The following is an 18085-nucleotide window of genomic DNA, read 5'->3' as shown; positions in this document are numbered from 1 at the left end:
AAAAATAAGAAGTGGTTGTAGACAAGTCTCTTGAGACATGCTTCAAAATTTTGAGTACTGATGAGATCTCAGTAAATAATAACAGCACCACTAGAGATTAAGATACATGTTGTAATTCTTAATCAAGAAAAATAGACATCAATTTTTGGTTTCTTTCAATAGCAGTATAAGGTCTATTATGAATAAAACTATCTACTATTTATGAATAAAAATTATTAGTTTATAATTTTTCTTATGATAGTTTTCGATTACATAGCATGTGCTTGAATTATTTATATTATTGTTATTTATGTTTATGGGATGTTTGATTTCGGTTTTCAAAACCTTGATATTCGATCCCATAATGTTGTGATCCTTATGGTTTGGGTGACTTTTTGGTTTAGCAGGATTAAGTTCTAGCCCATGTTGGTAGGATTTATCAAAGGATCATAAGGGGTTCCGATTGAAACTAATATGTGAAAAAGTCACAATATGTTGAATCGTTTTTGGTTTAGCATAAAAGCATATGAGTTTCGGGGTTTCAACTTTTTGCATCGCATTAGTTAAAACCAGTTTTCAACCTTTCTCTGGTAAAGGTTGGGCTTTGTTGTTGTTAACACAACGGGGGAGAGTTCTAATGTGAACTTGCGCTTAATGACATATCTTTTGGGGGAGAAGAGGATGCGGAACTTGAGGTAACGAATTTGTTAGTTAATAGTTTTCCTATTTAAGAAAAGCCTGATTTTATTGCATATATTTATTTCTTTTGCTTAACAAAATTTCAGTACAATTGCTGTTTATTCCATTATTTGTGTATGGATGTGTGTGTGATTCAATTTTTCCCGGTTAAGAAAAACTATTGCTATCTTGCTTTATTGTTTGGTATCAATTGTTTAGGCTTACAAAATTACGGTGCAATTGCGGTACTATAATGTTTACGTTTGTTTCAATTGCTTCCAGTTGAGGTAAATAATTATGCAAGTTGATTTATTTGGTTTGTATGAATTGTTTATGGATTAAAAAAAGAAAAGGTTTTCGGGATGAATTGTTTAGTCCAATTTGATTCCGGATAAGAGAAACTAAGTTATTTATGATCTTAGTTAGACTTATCAAAGTGGAGGTTTCAGTTATTCAAGTCTAATCGAATGCCTTAACAAGAAATGCTAGTTAACTAACCTAGTACTTGTCTTGTTTAAAAGTGAAAGGTCTAAGTTATTATTTGAATAATTGAAACCTGATGAGAAAAATAAAGTTAATTTTGATCTTTATTTTAGTCTTATCGAACAAGCGATCGTATTTGTACAATCGGTTTAGCAAAAGAACTAAGGTGCCTAGTCAATTTTTGATTTGCTAAACTATTAGGGAAAATTTCTTCGGGATATTGTTTCCTTGGTAACATATCAAAACAAAATTACTTTGTAGTTTCGTTTTTGATATGGGTTATCTAAAATGGTGTGTGGAACCCTCGTACTTGACTCTTATAGGTTACAAGTCTTTTGAGATTTGTAAGATCCTTTCGGTTTGTCTGTTATTTGCTCGTACCTTTGTCATTTTGTGACAAAAAGGGGGAGAAATATATGTGAAAAGGCGAGGGTACCCAAATATACCTCAATCTAAAACATTTCCACCTATAAGTCCTTTCTCCGAAAGTGATTGTCTATGGACTGAGTCGAGACAATACAACTAATCGGTTCACACTTCGTGTGATCGTCTATGGATACGAGATCGAGAAATACAACAATGAAGTATGTTTACTTGATAAAAGGTTCGGACTTAACCAAACACAATAGAATTGCTTATCAAGTAAATAGGAATTAATGTTTGTGTAATTTACTTTAAATTATAATAACAACAATTATAATTGCGTAAAAAAAAAGTAAATGACACAGCAAGATTTTGTTAACGAGGAAACCGCAAATGCAGAAAAACCCGGGACCTTGTCCAAAATTGAATACTCTCGGGATTAAGCCGTTATACAAAATCAAACCAACTTCGTATAGTTGAGACCAAGCAACTAAACCTATAGTTCACCTAGTTTTGTCTGTATTCCCACACCTCTGACCTGTAATAAGTCATATAATTGGAAAAATTCCTTTGGTTCGTATTCCAAACAGTAAAGGAACAACAAATCTGTTTGGTATCAACTCTTTTCAACCAAGCGATATGAGTTCGACAAAGGCTCTTCTGTTTATCTCAATAAAATTCTTCGTCAAGTTCTTAGATCTATCTTATTATCAACTACCGAAGTAATTGTTAATATTTTGCAATCAATACTTTTAATCACAAAGAATTGTATTGATGTCGATCTACACAACTAATCAATCTAATCTACCACAAGGATAAATCGATTATAGTTGGATCCTCTTTTACCGAAACAAGTATTGTGCACACCAAAGATTATGAATCCCAAATCAGAATTCTTCAAAATCTTCTTTGTCTTCAAATCTTCTTAGATCTTCAATAAACACTTGCACACAATCATCACACACTGAACGGAGTCTGTTAACAATGGATTATCACAAGACGTCTTTAGATCTACAAACAGTCTAAAGATCCCCGTCAAAACTTCGATCTACTTTAAGTGAATCTTATATCAGAAGAGAAGATTCTCAAGCATAAACAAACTAGGTGCAATCAAAGTTCAACCACCGTTAGTCAATCAAATCAATCGAAAACAAAAGATGAATCACAATTATCTAGTTTCCCACCAACGGTACTAATAGAACTTCTTAATCCCAAAGAAGACTTTAAACTGAGCGGTCGTAAGAGATTTCTCCTACTTAGGTTACTCTCCTCTCCGAATAGGCGGCTTCACCAGTAGCAACACAACTGAGATAGTTCTTGCCGTACGAGGATTAGTTTGTTCGAAATGCAAACTTTCATATTTATAGATCAAGGAAGTTTGGACACCAAGGAATTTCCAAAACCTAAAATATTCTCAAGATATGCAATATATTCCAGATTCGGTTTCCATAATTTCTGGAAATGCTTTGTCCAAAATAATGACCGAAAATCTCTTGGAAAATCTCCAACTAGTAAATGCACATTACTAATTTTCATTTTCCTAAAATAAAATTAAAAACCTTAAATAAAAGATTCTCAATTTAATTTATTCGATCCGGGATTTTCTTCCTTTAGATATTAAGGAATAACTTTGAACAATTAAAGATAAGCGTTACTGCACATGTTCAAAGTATGTCGACATCCTTACTTTGTAAGTCCTCTTTCATACTTACAATCTTGAAACCGATTTGCCACACTTCCAAACAAGTTTAGAATTGGTTCATCTGACTTTCAAGAACTATGTGATTGATCAAGAACAGTCAATCACAAGTCATGGGTTTCACGGTTCTACCAAAATAAGTTTCGGTTCTACCTCCATGTGAGTACTGTGCATAGTCACACTATCTTTCCAAAATTCGGTTGACTAGGTACTAGGATCAGTTCCCCATATATATATGGTATCTAACTTGTACTTGCTGCACATGTCCATAGGATCGGTTCCTCTTTTTGCTAAAAACTTGTTGTACCTCATACAAGGATCGATTCCCCTTTGTGATAGGTTGCACCTCTTACTAGGATCGGTTCCCCTTTACCCAGAGTTGGTCATACCAATAACACTAAATCGATCATACCATCTCAGATGATTACTTAAGATCGGTTTCACTAATAAAAGTCATACCAATACAAAAGTCAGGACTTTGTGAATAGTTTTACCAAGAACATAAACAAGTCATGAGCTGTTATACTAATCACACATATTGGTAGTTCAAAAGATATGGAATGAATAACAATACCAATAATGCCTGGCGATTTCTCTTTCAATTCACAAAAAAAGTTCATGAATTTACTTCCTTAAAACAAATGTAAAACATTGTTTCCTAGGATGAAATCTCCACCTTATACCCATACATAATCATAACAACATTCAAACGATTATGTCGATGTCTTATCTACAAAGTTTAATGGTTAAGCAATAAACCTCGTATTGTATTCCTTAATACTATGTCTAACTAGAGTATAATAATTCATGCTTCGCAGTTTTGTTTTCAATATGCACGACTTGAAAGATACGTTAGGAAATGAAACAGTTCAAGTCAAATATCACTAACCTCAAGTGGAAGGATGATGTTGTCGTTGTAGCTCCTTAATTCTTCACTTCTTCAAGTCTTCGCAATATGTCTCATATCCTAATATTTTCAAGCTAACTTATACGAAGTTGACTCTAGTACATAATCAAGAGACTCTTAAATGAGTTTTGGCTCACTAAAATATGACAACCAAACTTGACATACCAACGCTTGGTGGGTTCAACCGAGCTATGCTCTAACAATCTCCCTCTTTGTCAATTTTAGTGAAAAAACTCTTACATCATATGGATAAACAAATTACAAAAATTCACTACACATACACTTGATTCCCGAATTCAACATCATAATAACTTGTATACATTCAATCCTTAAATGTCGTTGTTGACATTATGATAACAAAGCTAATACTCGCCTAAAGGTAAGATAGGTATATTTTATCAATCCGCGCGTCTTTTTTATTTCCTTTGTAGTCCATATAACTACAAGTATATGATATGTTACTCCCCCTTAGTCTATGATTTCACTCTTTCGTTAGATAAACGTTTAAGCACCAATGTCCTTTCCCTTAGGGATACAATCAATATAAATCAATACCAGTATCACTTGTTTACTCCATATATTTATTCCCCTTTTTGTCACAAAATGACAAAGAAACGAAAAAATAAAGGACAAACCGAAAGGATCTTACAAATCTTAATAGACTTGCAATCCTATAGTTTCAAGCACGAGGATTCCACACACCATTTTTGATAACCAATATCAAAACCGAAACTACAAAGTAATTTGTTTTGATATGTTACCAAGGAAACAATTGCCCGAAGAAATTTTCCCTAATAGTTTAGCAAACCAAAAATCAACTAAGCACCTTAGTTCCTTTACTAAACCGATTATACAAATACAATCGCTTGTTCGATAAGACCAAAATAAAGATAACTCTATTTTTCTCATCGGATTCTAATTATCCATATAATTTAAGAACTTTAAATTTTAAACAAGACAAGTACTAGGTTAATTAACTAGCATTTCTTGTTAAGGCATTCGATTGGACTTGAATAACCGAAACCTCCACTTCGATAAGTCTAACTAAGATCAGAATTAACTTAGTTTCTCTTATCCGGAATCGACTTGGACTAAACAATTCATCCCGTAAGCCTTTTCTTTCGTTAAGCCATAAAAAATTCATATAAACCAAATAAATCAACTTGCATAATTATTCACCTCAACCGGAAGTAATTGAAATAATATAGACATTAAAGCACCGCAATTACACCGAAATTTTGTAAGCCTAAACAATTGATACCACACAATAACGCAAGATAACAATAGTTTTTCTTAACCGGAACCAATTGAATCACAAACACATCCATACACAAATAATGGAATAAAACATCAATTGTACTGAAGTTTTGTTAAGCAAAAGCAATAAATATATGAAATAAAATTAGGCTTTTCTTAAACAGAAAAACAATTAACTAACAAGATTGTTACCTCAAATTTCACATCCACTTCTCCAATATGTTTTCATCTTCTTCCAGGGAGAGTTGCTATCGAAATATCATTATGTTGTCATCCTTATGCAAAACAAAAGAATAACAACAACCAACCTTTACCAAAGAAAGATTGAAAACCGGTTTTTAACTATGCAAGCAAAAGTTGAAAACCCCAAAACACATATGCTTTTATGCTAAACCAAGCGATTCAACATATTGTGACTTTTTCACATATTGTTTCTATCAGAACCCCTCATGATCCTTTGATAAAGCCTACCAACATAGGCTAGAACTTAATCCTACTAAATCAAAAAGTCACCCGAACCATAAGGATCACAACATTATGGGATCGAATATCAAGGTTAGAAAACTGAAATCAAACATCCCATAAACATACATAGCAATAAGATAAAGAATTCAAGCACATGCTATGTAAATCAAAAACTATCATAAGAAAAATTATAAATCAAATAATTTAATTCATATTAATAGTTTTATTCATAATATACCTAATACAGTCATTGAAATAAATCAAAAATTGATGTCTATTTTCCATTTTTGAAACTCTAATTTCAGCCTTTTAGAGCATCCTTCAAATCCGGATCATAAGATTTTACCGGATTCCAATCATCTTCTATAATCACTAGTCTTGATTCAAGACTAACGACATTGTCATTGACTTCCTTGACTTCCTTTCGCAAATCCTTTTCCATGTTCCTTACTTCACATAAGATTAGATCTAATTTTAGTGAAAGATTCTTGAGAAGATTATCATTGAGAGAAGAGATCTCTTCATTAGGAACATTCTGTTGAAGTTCTGGAGATGAATCAGAATCGCCATCAGAAGACTCGAGACAAAGTTTCTTGTTAGGAAACAATATAGTCCAGACTTTTTCGGTTTTGCGAGAGTTGCAACTAGAGGTAGACATTCTGTGAAATCTCTATGAAAATGAAGTAAGAGGTCTTCCCTCTTATAAGTTCTAAAACTTTTTCTCAAAGATCTTTGAGAATATTATTTCAATTAAATTCTTAACCGAAAAATCAATTTTTAGAAATATTTTTATACAAAATATTTACATCTATATCCTTACTGTATACTTTTAAGGGAAGCAAGTAAGGATCCATGATAACCAGTTAGGTTGTCACCTTTTTGGTTGTTGAATTTCTTCCCTTGAAGATTTCAACATTCTTACATGGTTGAGGAGACATTACGTTTGAACTTTTAGGTTCAACTTTGAATCTTGATGTAATACCATGATGTTCGAAGAACTTATTCTCCATTTTTGAAGATATCTTTGATCTACACTTAGATCTTGATTTTCCGGTTTTATACAGTTTCTCTCTCTGTTTAGTATCAGGACATTGCCTTTGAAAATGCCCTTTTTGTTTGCACAAGAAGCAAACACCAGAATTGTCGCGTTTTCTGGATCTAGATTTCACAGATTTATTTAGACTTACCTCCTTGTATCTTGATACATTCATACAAGGTGATGATTTTATCAAAGCAATTGAGTCTATCTCTCATATTCTGATTTTCTGCTTTTAACTTCCTTATCTCATCTTGACAACACTTAATATCGAGAATGAGTTTAGATACTTGTACCTTTTCGGAGCATTGAGTAACCTCGGTTTTCTTCAGTCACTTGTTAAATTTTTCTTTATCATTCAGAAAACTCAGTTTGAGTCCATCAAGCGATGATTTTATTTCAATGATGTCAGATTCAAGAAGGTGAGTTCTTTTATCTTTACATACAAATATTTCTTTGAAAATCGAAGGAGTAAACTCTTCTTGAGTATCTAGAGTTGGAAGAACTTCAGAGTCATAGACTTTTGCAATAGTTGCAACATGATATGTCTCATCAACTTGATCATTCTCATTAGGAAAATAATCAAGTGTGGCAGTGTAAGCATTTCTTTTCCACTGTGTTTCTTTAGTTGGACAATCTAGAGAAATACGACCGAACCCTCTACACTTGTAGCATTGAGGAATAATATCATCATCATCTCAGGTGTCTTCACGTTTATGTGAGGGAACTGTTTTTCCTTTTGACACAAGTAATTCTCTTTTTCGATGTCTCAACAGTTTCTTGAATCGTTGAGTAATAAGATACAAATGACGATTAAGTTCAGCTTCATCTATAGCAGTTCGATCTTCTAGATCTATAACATGACAATATGGCTTTGTAGGCCAGATTGTCTTTTTGTTTATACAAATTTTCTTGATCAAATATCTTCAGTTTTTCAACTAGGGAACTTCTACATAGAGACGAAAGATCATTAGCTTCAATGATTGCATGCTTTTTAGAATCGTATCTAGATGACAACGATCTGTGAATTTTGCGTACTATATATTTTTTCAGAAACAGCCATTCCAAGAGAGAAAGAGGCATTAATTATCTCAGAGAGTTTAAGATAAAACTCTTCAAAAGCGTTGTTGTCATCCATTCGAAGGTTTCCCAATCGGACGTAAGAGTTTTAAGTCTAGCTTCTTTCTCTGAAGTGTTTCCTTCGAATACGATCTGAAGATTATCCCAAGCTTATTTCGAAGTTTGACATGTTGATACATGATATTGTAGATCACGACTTAAAATATGTATTATAACATTCAAACCATCTGAATTCTGCTTTGCAAGAGCCTTTTCTTCATTTGAAAAAATCTACTAAGCGTTGAAACTCAGTTTCCGAATTTTCTATCTTTGGACGAATATAACCATCGACGACTAATAGACATGTATTAAAGTCTCGTGATTGAAGAAAAGATCTCATAGCAGATTTCCACCATAGATAGTTTGTTCCCTCAAATCTTGGCGGTACGTTAATTGAAGTTGATTCATGTGAACTCGAGTTCATTCTTATAGGTTGGATCGCACCAAATACAGATTGTTGGATCTTTTCGTGTTTGCCTGCTCTGATACCAATTGAAAAGGCGAGGGTACCCAAATATACCTCAATCTAAAACTTTTCCATCTATAAGTCCTTTCTCCGAAAATGATTGCCTATGGACTGAGTCGAGACAATACAACTAATCGGTTCACACTTCATGTGATCGTCTATGGATACGAGATCGATACAATACAATAACGAAGTATGTTTACTTGATAAAAGGTTCGGACTTAACCAAACACAATAGGATTGCTTATCAAGTAAATAGGAATTAACTTTTGTGTAATTTACTTTAAATTATAATAACAACAATTATAATTGCCGGAAATAAAAGTAAATGACACAACAAGATTTTGTTAACGAGGAAACTGCAAATGCAGAAAAACCCCGGGACCTTGTCCAAAATTGAATATTCTCAGGATTAAGACGCTATACAAAATCAAACCCACTTCGTATAGTTGAGACCAAGCAACCAAATCTATAGTTCACCTAGTTTCTTCTGTATTCCCACGCCTCCGACCTATAATAAGTCACGTACTTGGAACAATTCCTTTGGTTCGTATTCCAAATAGTAAAGGAACAACAAATTTGTTTGGTATCAAATCTTTTCAACCAAGTGATATGAGTTCGACAAAGTCTCTTCTGTTTATCTCAATAAACTCCTTCGTCAGGTTCTTAGATCTATCTTATTATCAACTACCGAAGTAATTGTTAAGATTTTGCAATCAATACTTTTAATCACAAATAATTGTATTGATGCCGATCTACACAAATAATCAATCTAATATACCACAAGGATAAATCGATTATAGTTGGATCCTCTTTTACCGAAACAAGTATTGTGCACACCAAAGATTATGAATCCCAAATCAGAATTCTTCAAAGTCTTCTTCATCTTCAAATATTCTTAGATCTTCAATAAACACCTGCATACAATCAACTTGAATCTCTTATGATCAATCACGCACAGAACTGAGTCTGTTAATAATGGATTATCACAAGACGTCTTTATATCTACAAACAGTCTAAAGATCCCCGTCAAAACTTCGATCTAGTTTGAGTGAACATTATATCAGAAGAGAAGATTCTCAAGCATAAACAAACTAGGTGAAATCAAAGTTCAACCACCATTTGTCAATCAAATCAATCGAAAACAAAAAATAAACCGCAATTATCTAGTTTCCCACCAAAGGTACTAATAGAGATTCTCAATCCCAAAGAAGACTTTAAACTGCGAGGTCGTAAGAGATTTCGCCTAACTAGGTTACTCTCCTCTCCGAATAGGCGGCTTCACCAGTAACATCACAATTGAGATAGTTCTTGCTGTACGAGGATTAGTTTGCTCGAAATGCAAACTTTCATATTTATAGACCAAGGAAGTTCGGACACTAAGGAATTTCCAAAACCGAAAATATTCTCAAGATATGCAATATATTCCAGATTCGGTTTCCATAATTCCTGGAAATGCTTTGTCCAAAATAATGACCGAAAATCTCTTGGAAAATCTCCAACTAGTAAATGCACATTACTAATTTTCATTTTCCTAAAATAAAATTAAAAACCTTAAATAAAAGATTCTCAATTTAATTTATTCGATCCGGAATTTTCTTTCTTTAGCTATTAAGGAATAACTTTGAACAATTAAAGATAAGGATTACTGCACATGTTCAAAGTATGTCGACATCCTTACTTTGTAAGTCCTCTTTCATACTTACAATCTTGAAACCGATTTGCCGCACTTCCAAACAAGTTTAGAATTGGTTCATCTGACTTTGAAGAACTATGTGATTGATCATGAACAATCAATCACAAATCATGGGTTTCACGGTTCTACAAAAACAAGTTTCGGTTCTACCTCCATGTGAGTACCGTGCATAGTCACAGTAGCTTTCCAAAATCCGGTTAACTAGGTACTAGGATCGGTTCCCCACATATATTTGGTATCTAACTTGTACTTGCTGCATATGTCCATAGGATCGGTTCCCCTTTGCCTAAAAACGTGTTGCACATGTCCATAGGATCGGTTTCCCTTTCTGCTAAAAACTTGTTGCACCTCATACAATGATCGATTCCCCATTGTGATAGGTTGCAACTCTTACTAGGATCAGTTTCCCTTTACCCAGAGTTGGTCATAACACTAACACTAAATCGATATACCATCTCAGGTGATTACTTAAGATCGGTTTCACTGATAAAAGTCATACCAATACAAAAGTCAGGCGTTTATAAATAGTTTTACCAAGAACATAAACAAGTCATGAGCGGTTATATTAATCACACATATTGGTAGTTCAAAAGATATGCAATGAATAATAATACAAATTGTTAGAGCACTGCTCGGTCGAACTCGCATGCGTTGCTATCTCAAGCATGTTTGTCAATCTTGATTTCTAGTCTACTATAGCTAAGTCTCGGGCTAGGATAGAAAGTGTAGTTGAGCTCAAGAACTCCATGGCGATCATCATACAAGACGAAGAACTACTCAAGGAACTGGTGGAACTTCATCGACTAAAAGGTATGTGGAGACTTGAATATCTCCTATCTTGAGATAAAAGTCGTTTTTCTATATAGAATTTGATTATACACATTTGCTATTTAGAGCCGAGTTTATCTCGCCTATCTATTTCTTGAAATATGTGTTGGTAAGCTTTCGCTTTGACCAATTTCATCTTTACCTAGTGACGAAAGTCATGTTATGTTTCAATCACTTTGAAAATGGCTTTGACGAAAAATGGTTTGTGAATAACAATTATATAACGTCCTCTAAGAATGTTTCAATGATTGAAATGAGAGTTTAGATTATATAACCATTGTTGGATATAAGCATTGTGTGGAAACACATATATCTATAAGTCCTTATTCCTTGAACCAAAGTATACGTACTCTGTTGATCAGGAAAACCGGAACAAGAGTTGTGAACTCAGTCCGCGAACCCAGTCCATGAACTGGTGGAGGTTCTCATCTCGAGAATATCTGATGGATTTTGTGAACTCCTTCCGGGAACTTAAGTCCGCGAACTAAGTCCGCGTACTTGAGTTGGTTATATCTAAAGACGATTATTTGTGAACTTATATTTATATTAACTAAGGAATGCAAATTTCAAACCGTGGCTATAAAGTTCATGAATCGATTCGATTGAATCAAATCGTTTTTGCTTCGACTATGTCTTGTATAGTTATATAAGATTTATACAATTGAACAACTCTCTAACTAGTTCATTTGAGTCATTTGAACTAGTTATGATGAAGAAGAATACGGTTGATATGAAAGTGCTCATATGGCTAACCATTTGGTTAACTACTATTGGACCAACAAATGTACATGTTTGGGTACGGTTACACAAACCTAAAGTCGTGGATTTCATTTGTGTGTAACAAGCTAGGTTTTCGATCTAACGGTTGAAATATATTAGCTTGAATCTAATTAGGTTTTCATCTAACGGTGAATATTGAATGCTTTGTTACTAAGCTAACATTGATTGCAAACCCTGATTTGAAAGACTGTATAAGGGAGAACTCTAGCAACTGGGAAACCTAATCCCCACACCTACTATGTGATACTAGTTGTATTAGATAGAGTCGATTCTCCTTTAACCTTAGGTTTCTTCTTGTAAACCAAGTTAACGACTTGAAGACTTCATTGGGATTGTGAAGCCAGGCCGATATTACTTTCTCGTAGTTGTGTGATCTGATCTTGATGATTCTATCATGTTGAGTACAATCGTAACGATTGGCTTGAGATTGTTATCTCCGATAGGCAAGATGTAAAAGTAGTCACCAACATCTTCGTCTCATCGTTTGTGATTCCGCAATATCTTCTTTCACCACGTCGATTAAGATTAGTGTGAGGTGATTGATAATTCTAGGTTGTTCTTCGGGAATATAAGTCTGGGTTATTAATTGGTTCATGTTCACCTTGATTTATCAAAAGACGGAATAAAAACTTGTAGGTATTTCTGTGGGAGGCAGATTTATCTATTATCATAAACTTTTCTGTGTGATACATATTTGTTTATCAAAGTTTTCGACTTTGGGTCGTAGCAACTCTTAGTTATGGGCGAGATCAGATAAGGGAATCAAGTGCGCAGTATCCTGGTGGGATCAGAGACGTAAGGAGCGCAATTGTACCTTGGATCAGTGTGAGATTGATCGGGGTTCAACTACAGTCCAGACCGAAGTTAGTTTGTAGTAGGATAGTGTCTGTAGTGGCTTAATACAATGTGTGTTCAATCTGGACTACGTCCTGGGGTTTTTCTGCATTTGGGTTTCCTCGTTAACAAAATTCTGGTGTTTGTGTTATTTCTTTTCGGCATTATATTTTGTTATATAATTGAAATATCACAAGTTGTGCGTCTTGAATCAATCAATTGTAAATCCGACCTTTGGTTGTTGATTGAAATTGATTGATACTTGAACATTGGTCTTTGGTACCGTTCAAGTGATTTCTCTTGTATTCAATTAGACTCACAGATTACTATTTGCTTGAGTAATAATTGAATCGAGAAAGAGAGATATAACTCTTTGATATACTTTATTAAGATTGAGTCTAGTTGATTCTCTTGAAAGTATATTGGAGTTAGTCCATACAGATTGCTAATCAAAATATTGGGTGTGGTTGTTATACCCCCGCTTTTTCAATTGGTATCAGAGCAGGCAAACACGTTAAAGACCTTACAAGTCAGTTTTTGTAGTGATCTGACTTTCTGGACAGAGGTGTTATCTCTATTAACGTACCACCAGCCTTCGATGGCTCTAATTACTTATGGTGGAAAAATTTTATGCGAGCTTTTCTTCAAGCACATAATTTTCAATCATGGGTATATTTTGTTAATGGATATGATGCTTCCGTTAAGGCAGTAGGGAATGTAAACGTTCCTAAGGACATTGGTGATAACAGTCCTGCCGAGATACTTGCTGCAAAGCAAAACTCTGACGGTCTGAATGCTATCATACATGCCATTACCCCAGATCTTCAGCACCATGTGACTACGTGCACTAGGTCTAAAGATGCTTGGGATATCTTAGAAACCGTATTCGAAGGTAATACCAGTGAAAAGGAAGCTAGGCTTCAAAACCTTAATTTCGATTGGGAAAACCTTCGTATGGCAGATGAAGATTCATTTGATGAGTTTAATCACAAAGTGTCTGAAATTGTTAATGCATTTTTTGCATTGGGTAATACTATTCCTGAAAAGGACATTGTGATGAAAATTCTCAGATCGCTGCCATCTAGATACGATTCTAAGAAGCATGCCATCGTTGAAGGAAATAACCTTGATGCTCTTTCCATAAACACGTTGGTTGGAAAGCTAAAGATCTTTGATCATGAGCACACATCCAAAATTCAAAGGATGTTGCTTTCAAAGCACAAAAGAACACTAAATTACTTGACAAAAGTAAAAGTGTTTATGTCTCTGAGGATGATCTTTCTGAGACTGATTCATCATATGAAGATCTCGACAAATTAGTCTCTATGATCACAAGACAGTTTAAAGATCTTTTATTGAAGAGAAGTAAACGGTTTTCAAGAGACAAACCGAAGTCATCAGTTAAACCTTATAATTGTATTCCTCTTAAAAACAGGGACACATATGAAACTGATAACGAGGATATGCTTCATTGCTTTAAGTGTAAGGGATTTGGTCATTTTGCAAACGAGTGCCCAAATCGTAGAAAATACACTAGGAACAAAGGTCTTGCTGCAACTCTTGATGAAATGTTTGATAGCTATGATTCTAATGAAGACGAGAAATCAAGTGTTGCACTTCTTGGTGAAATATTGATTTTGATAACTGTAGAAATACATACATCAATCTTTATATTCTTTCAGAAGAAAACTCAACCAATCTGGAAGAAAAAATTGACCCTTTCATCGGAAACTCTGTATGTGATGTTTCAGGTACCACCATGTGTCTAGCTGCTTGCACATCTCAGATGCCTGATTTTTTTCCAAGATTGACGTGCTCATATTGTTCTGCAATGGGTCATGAACTATCAAAGTGTTACAAGTACAAACACCAATTGAGGCATGTCAACAAACTTCAACGAAGAGAAAATCGATTAGCAAATAAGCTTAAACTTGCTCAGAAGACCGCTGAGGTATGTAGGATTTTATCTTCGTCTAAGAAGTTAGTTTCCAAGGATAAAACAAGACCATATTAGAGAAGAAAGTATGGTCAAATCGTTCTGATAGACATAGGTCTGTGGATTCTTCTCAAGAGGAAAATGGTGGACAAATTGTTGTTCACCATAACACAACTTGATTGTGTTGATTGGTAAATCTTGTCTCATGTGCCTGATCAAAAGAGACAAGATTGTGTACCTCTCAGGCTTTAAGAAAAGTGTGTTTTTCTTCTTTTCTTAGTTTTGTGTCTATCAATAAAGGAGGGTTATTCTCGATAATTATACTCTTTCTAGGGTTCAGAGTTGTGCGTGCACGAACTGTTAAAAGGTTGCGTAACCGTACATTCCTTTTTCCTTCCCTGGAACCTCTTTTTATCTCAAGACTACTTGTTGAATTTAAATTGTGATTTCTTCTCACAAACCCATACGTTTATGGATGCTCCAAGCATCATGTCTTCTGATGGAAAAGATGTTAATTTGATTGTCAAGCCATCAATCATGAAGGAAAAAGAGAAATCTCCGTTGACTCCGACATTGAAAAGAAAAAGAAGCAATGTGAGGAAGCTTAGAGCTGTTCCTTCAAATTCTCAGAAGTTTTCTGATGTTCTTGAAGTGTTGAAGGATATGCAAAAGGAGATTCAACAAATAAAGACTTTTGTGTATAAGACTCATGAGATTCAGAAGGCCCTGGTTCGACATCAGTCAAGAAGGTTTATTGATATCAACTTCTATCTTAATGAACCTTATGTCCCAATGGCTGTTGACGACAAGGAGTTCGGGGACGGTAAAGAATTCTTCAAAGGTCTTATTGCCTAGTAAATCTTCTATTTTCTTGTTTTGTTTAGAAGAATAACTAGAGTTTGGAATAGCCATTATTGTGATTACACATAGCTATGTCCAACGTTTTCATCTTCATGTTTTTAGGTTTATTTGTTTAAAATTCTAAAAAATTGTTTGGAAGATGATTTTTGCAGTATTAATCTTTATGGTTTCATATATTGCAATTTTTTATCGGATATATGTGTTTGCGTCCGTGAACTGTAATTGTCCCATACCTTGTCAAAAGTTAAGTCTTTCATATGTCGATATGCATGTATTGATAAAAGAATGAATGAACTTTTGACAAATACAAAAGTTAAGCCTATTATGTCATTTATTGATGGAAGATAGGTTAAAATCTTTTGTTGACAAGGATTATGTCTATTGTATGTCATTGTGCGAATAGTGATGGAAAATATAATGAATCCTTGTATATTCCGCAGTATTTGATCTTCCCTGATCCATAATCTTATGTATATACTGTGAGGATCCGTAAGTTCTCTTATATCGAGCATGATCAATTAAATTCATCATTTTTTGTGGTTAATTTGGTTGTATATTTCCGATTATATTAATTATGGGTTCTCTTGTGATTAATCTAATTGAGTATTTTTGGATTCAAATTCATATTCGTATGTGATTTGTTATGTCCAAAGAAATCCTTATTTTCTTTTGAAATTAAGGTCGCTCTTGTTTTTCTTTCGGGAATGACATTTTATGGGGGAGAGTTCTTAATTGAACTTGTGCTTAATTGCTAAATCTTTGTGGGGAGTGCGGCTGTGGAATATTATAGAGGTTATCTTGTATCTTTATAAACTCCTTGATGAAAGCATTTAGCTTGGGCTTTATGATTGCATCTAAACAAGTTGATATGTGCTTTCTTTTGGTCATGAAATGTCTCTTTTGGAAATTTTATTAGGATCCCGTTTTCGTACCTTTGCCAATTTTATTGACAAAAAAGGAGAGAACTAATATGTAATTCACACTACAAATACATATGGTTTTCGGATCATTATGTAAGGAGGAGTGGTTTCCATGTGAGATAGAGTATTGACTAAGGGGGAATGATACATATCACCATAGTATTGTTGTCGAAGTTGTGATACAATTGAACTTTGATGATGCATAATGATACTATGACACTGTATAACAATGATTGAGAATACTTGTTTTCTCATTGTTATAGCTACGGATTTTCAACAACGATGATGTACTTGGAAGTGACGGAGATTTCGAGTAATGTTGAAGATCAGGCATGTGGAATAGGAGCTAGAAAATTATTTTTTTATTTTTTTATTCCATATGTATTGATAGTTTTGTCATTAAAATTGACAAGGGGGGAGATTGTTAGAGCACTGCTCGGTCGAACTCGCACGCGTTGCTATCTCAAGCATGTTTGTCAATGTTAGTGATCAAAATTATAAGTCTTGATTTCTAGTCTACTATAGCAAAGTCTCGGACTAGGATAGAAAGTGTATTTGAGCTCAAGAACTCCATGGCGATCATCATACAAGACGAAGAACTACTCAAGGAACTGGTGGAACTTCATCGACTAAAAGATATGTGGAGACTTGAACTTATCTATCACTCAAAGTCTATCTACTCTATCTCCTATCTTGAGACAAAAGTCGTTTTGCTATATAGACTTTGATTATACACATTTGCTATTTCGAGCCGAGTTTATCTCGCCTATCTATTTCTCGAAATACGTGTTGGTAAGCTTTCGCTTTGGCCAAGTTCATCTTTACCTAGTGATGAAAGTCATGTTATGTTTCAATCACTTTGAAAATGGCTTTGATGAAAAATGGTTTGTGAATAACAACTATATAACGTCCTCTAAGAATGTTTCAATGATTGAAATGAGAGTTGAGATTATATAACCATTGTTGGATATAAGCATTGTGTGGCAACACATATATGTATAAGTCCTTATTCCTTGAACCAAAGTATGCGTACTTTGTTGATCAGGAAAACCGGAACAAGAACTGTGAACTCAGTCCGCGAACCCAGTCCACGAACTGGCGGAGGTTCTCATCCCGAGAATATATGTTGGAGTTTGTGAACTCCTTCCGGGAACTTAAGTCCGCGTACTTGAGTTGGTTATATCTAAAGACGATTATTTGTGAACTTATATTTATATTAACTAAGGAATGCAAATTGCAAACCGTGTCTATAAAGTTCATGAATCGATTCGAGTAAATCAAATCGTTTTTGCTTCGATTGTGTCTTGTATAGTTATTAGGGAATGACGGATGCCGCTATTTCACAGAATTATCAGCTGGGACCGGTTGTATGCTACGTTGCTACCTCCGTCGTAGGATTTTGTTTTATGCAATGGATCTGGACAATGGTCCATATTTTCATCGTCCATATCTTCATGGACTCTATGTATACGATTTTACATTAGCCTCGTTAATGTTGTAGCTGCACATGATCATGATTCAAATTTGGATAAGTTAAAAAAGTACCAACAGTACATAATTGGCAAAAGTAACTCGTTAACGTATCAACAATTTTTGATGTCCAACAACGCCAAAATAAATAGAACATGCTTTCTCATCCGTCTCATATTAGACTAATTTTATTATAAAAGAAAACTTTTTTAGAATCCAATACATAAGCCAACAATTATGCGCAAGTAAAAGCCACTGCAATTACAAATTTACAATGTGTGTTTGATACAGGCCAAATTTGCAAACAT

The sequence above is a fragment of the Papaver somniferum genome, chromosome 2, assembly GCF_003573695.1.
Source record: "Papaver somniferum cultivar HN1 chromosome 2, ASM357369v1, whole genome shotgun sequence".
In the NCBI taxonomy this organism is placed as follows: domain Eukaryota; kingdom Viridiplantae; phylum Streptophyta; class Magnoliopsida; order Ranunculales; family Papaveraceae; genus Papaver; species Papaver somniferum.
This window is presented reverse-complemented; position numbering follows the sequence as displayed.